This window comes from Pteropus alecto, unplaced genomic scaffold, assembly GCF_000325575.1.
Source record: "Pteropus alecto unplaced genomic scaffold, ASM32557v1 scaffold120, whole genome shotgun sequence".
NCBI lineage: Eukaryota > Metazoa > Chordata > Mammalia > Chiroptera > Pteropodidae > Pteropus > Pteropus alecto.
Genome location: NW_006430061.1, coordinates 693,749 through 698,670, shown reverse-complemented (window position 1 = coordinate 698,670; position 4,922 = coordinate 693,749). Strand labels below are relative to the sequence as shown.

Here is a 4,922-nt window from a genome sequence, read left to right as displayed (position 1 = left end):
TCACCATATTTAAAGGCTTTGGTTTTTCTTTGTTTCATGTTTAAGGATAGATTGCCTCAATCACATTGTGAGTTTTTAATTATTTGGCTAATGGATAGAGGAACACTGAAGGTACAGGTACTAGTGTCTGGATTTCAGTAGGAGATTTAAATAGTTTCTTGTCATATTCACGAGGGCAATAATGACAGAAGGGCAAGAAGAGGAGGTAGAGAGAGAGCTTATATTTATTGAGAACTGCTTAGATTAGGCAAGACAGCAACTAGTGAATGCAAGTGATAGGGCGGTGAATTTCAGCTCACTTCTTTAACAATGAAGGGAAGCCAAAAATAAAATTAGTTTCCCTGGAAGGGTCACTGAGCACATTTCATGCACCAGGCACAGTCCTGGGCACTAGGAATGGAGCATGAACAAGACCTGGTCCCAGTTCTCATGGTATTGACAGTCTAGTGAAGGCTGGAAGGAATTCATTTAAGAAAATGTTCTATTAGGCCTGGAATCAGGGATTCCAGTCCTGGGCAGAAGCTAGATTCAGGAGTAGAAAGAGGAAGTATGTGAACATTTGTCGAGGACTTACTTTATGTTAGACACCATTAGAAGCACTGTACACAGCCTCCACATTCCCTTAAGGCCCACAGATCCTTGATGGGAGGAACACTGTAGTGTCCTTGGGTCCTCTAGAGCAGGGTCCCCAAACTGTTGGCCATGGACTGGTGCCGGTCTGTGGCCTATTAGGAAACAGGCTGCACAGCAGGGGGTGAGTGGTGGGCCAGCAAGCGAAGCTTCACCTGTATTTGCAGGCGCTCTCCAGCTCAGCAACATTGTCTCAGCTCCTCAGATCATCAGGCATTAGATTCTCAGGGGAGCACGAGTCCCTGGTGCCAAAAAGATTGGGGATAGCTGCCTAAAGCCCTTAATGTTTCTGTGCACATAGGAGACTTTTGCTACTCAATTGATTACTGATATCATTCAAGTGCTTCAATGGTAATGAGAAGTTAGTAGCACTCTTATGCCCTTAACACGGATAGTAAAATAAAAATGAATAATAACACACACATGCACAAAAAGCTAAATTATTTGCCAGAGGCCACTTTTTGCAGTTGTCGTCAAAGTTGGGTTTAGATCCAGGACTTTCTGGCCTATAGTCTTAGACTTAGATTTCAAAGCCATATCTTTCCCTCTAAATACTTGGGGCAACTGTAATTGTTATGCAGCTAGTCATTATAGGAATGCTGGAATGTCAGCGATAATTATGCCATCTGTAACAAGAAACTTGATGGAAGCTCTACATACTATTTTAAATATGTTGCAAGTTTTGTTTCCTCAGCTTTACATAAATGGACTTTTAAAACAGCATTTTACTTTAGATCCAGCAGGGGGAGCAAGGTCCATGCTGCTCAAAGGCAAAAAACCTCCAAACCAAAAAAACCACTGCTTAAAAAATACTTGCCAATTTCCAAAGTTCTCTGGCTCCACCTTCCTTTAGTGTCCCTTAACAGCTCTTTCCTGAGTCCTCTAGAGCAGGCTTCCTAATTGATGGGGGCAAAGGGTAGGAGAAACCTTGAAGACACTTTGCTGCCTTCCGACTCAGTACTCAGTACTTTTCCACTTCTCCCATCCCTATCCAAACTCCACATCTGTGCTGATCCACCTGACTTGTGATATTCTACAGGGGAAAATTTAGCAGTAGGGAGTCAGAACTTTCTTCTGGTTTTAGTCTTTTGTTTATGCTATCGCAGTAAGCGATGAGAGTTTTAACTGTTACTTTCATTTTTGGCTTGTTGAACACCTGGCGGCTCACTCTCTTCCACTCAGCTGAGCCCTTGACTATACAGAAATAACACACACACACGCGCGCGTGCACACACACACGATATCAACACAGGCAATGAGAAGAGAAGCTGAGAGGATGACCAATTTCGGGACTAAGGGAGTTCCCAGTACATGAGACTTCTGCTGTTAAAACTGAGTTTGCTGAGTACTTTCTCAGTTTTAAAACTAAATCACAACCCAAGAATCTTTTCAGTCCTGGGACAAACCAGAACAGTTAGTCAATCCATGTGCGATTAGACACTGGTAGTGAACACATCAACCCCTGACCTCTGCATTCCAGTGAAAATATGAAAAGGAGGCTCAGGAAAATTATAAAGCAGAAAAGTGTGATTAAAAAAAAACCAAAAACTGTATAAACAGCTGGTGTTAAGGATCACATAGAAAAGTTATTGAAAGAGAATTGTTTTTGTGCCAGTACCATTGTTTTGGTTATTACAGCTTTATAGTATAGCTCGAGATCAGGGAGTGTGATATCTCCAACTTTGTTTTTTCTCAAGATTGCTTTGGCTTTTCAGGTCTTTTGTGTCTCCATATAAATTTTAGGATTATTTCTTCTAGTTCTGAAAAGAATAACATTAGCATTTTGATAGGAATCGTACTAAATCTATAAATTGCTTTGGGTAGTATGGTTCATTTTAACAATATTAATCCTTCCAACCCATTAGTATGGTATATCCATCCATTTATTTGTGTCCTCTTCAACTTTTTTTTTTTTTTAGAAACTGTTTATTTTCCATCAACTTTATTTCCATTTTGTTTAAGAGTTTGCAGAAGAACAGCATAAGACCGCTTTGATTGTTCCTACGCATTCAGTGGCCTGAGCAGTGGAGGCTGCAGACTAGTCTTCAGTGGCAGGCTGAGCACTCCAGTCTTCAGTAGGAAACTACTGAACAGGCACAGAGGGCACCTGAATATCTTCAGACCAGTCTGAGACTTCAGGTTGAGCAGCAGTTAACTCAGGAGCTAGAGCAGTCCATTCACCCTGAAATTCCTCCTTGGTCTCAGCCTTTTCAGCAGTGGCCTACTCTTTCTTTTCAATCTCTTCAGGATCTCTGTAGAAGTGGAGATCAGACATGACCTCCCATGGATGTTTACGGGAGATGGTGCCACACATGCGCAGGACTTCCTGGGCCAGCATCACCACATCGGACCGACTGAGTGAGCTCCCTTGTTGTAAGGGATGGCAGAGAAGGGAGTGTTACACAAGGTGATGGTAGGCAGGTTAACATAAGACGCCTCTGTGAGAGGCTGGTGGTCAGCCCTGGGATTGGTAACTACCAGAAGTCTCGGTTCCCAGAAGGCTGCCTGGATCTGGTTAGTGAAGATTCCAGGAGTGAAGCAACCAGCAACAGGAGAGGTTCCAGTGGCAGCAGCAAACTTCAGCATAGCTCATTGGCCAATATTCCCAGAAAATATGACACTGACATTGGCTGGGTTTCCAATGGCAACAATGGCACGAGCTTCCAGCAGAAGCTTCTCCCAGATTCTCTTCAAAGTTATGATGTAGATGCTGTCACTTTTCCTTTTACAGATGTACTATTCCATTTGGAAGTCAAGATTGGTGCCACCTAAGTGGGTTCCTGCTGCAAGGAATTGGAGGACATTCTCCTCCTTTATTTGCAGGACATCAAGGGCTCCAGACATTGTGAAAGTTTCCCTTTAGGTTACTTAGCATGATACCCTTGGGAACCAAGAACAATAGCATATGGGCCCCACTTTGAGTACCACGGAACAGTCTTCTTCAATTTCTTCAATGTCTTATAGTTTTCAGAGTACAGGTCTTTCACCTCCTTGGTTAAGTTTATTCTTAAGTATTTTATTCTTTTTGATGCAATTGTAAATGGGATTGTTTTCTTCATTTCTCCTTCTGATTGTTCCTTATTAGTGAATATGAACGTGACAGATTCCTATATACTAATTTTGTATCCTGCTACTTTACTGAATTCTTTTATTAATTCTATTAAATTTTTGGTGAATTCTTCAGGGTTTTCTATATATAGTATCATGTCATGTGCAAATAGTGATGGTGTTACTTCTTCCTTTCCTATTTGGATACCTTTTATTTTTTTTTTTCTTGTCTGATTGCTGTGGCTAGGACTTTCAATAGTTTGTTGAATAATGGTGAGAGTAGGCATCCTTGTCTTGTTCCTGATCTTAGAGAAAAAGCTTTCAGCTTTTCACTATTGAGTATAATATTAACTGTAGGCTTGTTGTATATAGCCTTTACCAAGTTGAAGTAAGTTCCTTCTATACCCACTTTGTGGAGATTTTTTTTTAAATCATAAATGATGTTGAATATTGTTAAACACTTTTTCTGCACCTATTGAGATAATATGTGATTTTTATCCTTGGTTATGTTGATGTAATAAATCACATTAATTTTTCTTGTGGATGTTGAACCACTCTTGCATCCCTGGTATAAATCCCACTTGATCATGGTGTAGAATCTTTTAATGTGCTATTGAATTTGGTTTGCTAGTATTTTTGTTGAGAATTGTCTTCAAAAGTGACTTCGGAGCAGCAGTAGTGGTTTCGCATCTTAAAGTCATTGAACTCAGCAGTATGAAATCAATGAACAGATATCAAAGGAATTACTGTTTTCACAGTTTGAGTCATGATTTCCATTTTCCTTGGTTTCTTTATGCATCTTTGGTGAGAGAATGTGTTAGAGGTGATCACAGGTGTTCTAGGGTTGACAGCTTCAGCACTCTGAGTCGGGCAGCTCCCCAGGGGATCTCCTGCTTCTCAACCACACTAATCTGCATATAGGTCGGACTCAAGCGAGTTTGCTAAGAAGAAAGATTCCTACAATACAGCACTCTTTCTTTCTTCATTTTCTTTCTTCATATTCAAATCTCAAGTGATTACCGTTTGATTGCTTTCCGGAAACATGCAGTTTTTTTCTCTCACTTAAAAAATTCTTACTTTCATCCTGATGCACTCCTATTTGATTAATTTAGGACCTTTTATTTTGGGTCCCAAGGAGTTTTAGCCCTCTTTTTTTTTTCTTTTGTGTTGGAAAACAAAACAAAACAAAACACAAGATAATATTTGAGATGATTTTAAAGAAAGCAAAAAAAAAGAATGAATGA

General features: G+C 40.2%; 1 pseudogene; it reads right to left on the bottom strand.

Moving 5' to 3' along the window:
* Positions 1-2,587: 2,587 nt before the first annotated feature.
* LOC102888457 lies at positions 2,588-3,474 on the bottom strand (annotated as a pseudogene).
* Between the last annotated feature and the right edge of the window lie 1,448 nt (positions 3,475-4,922).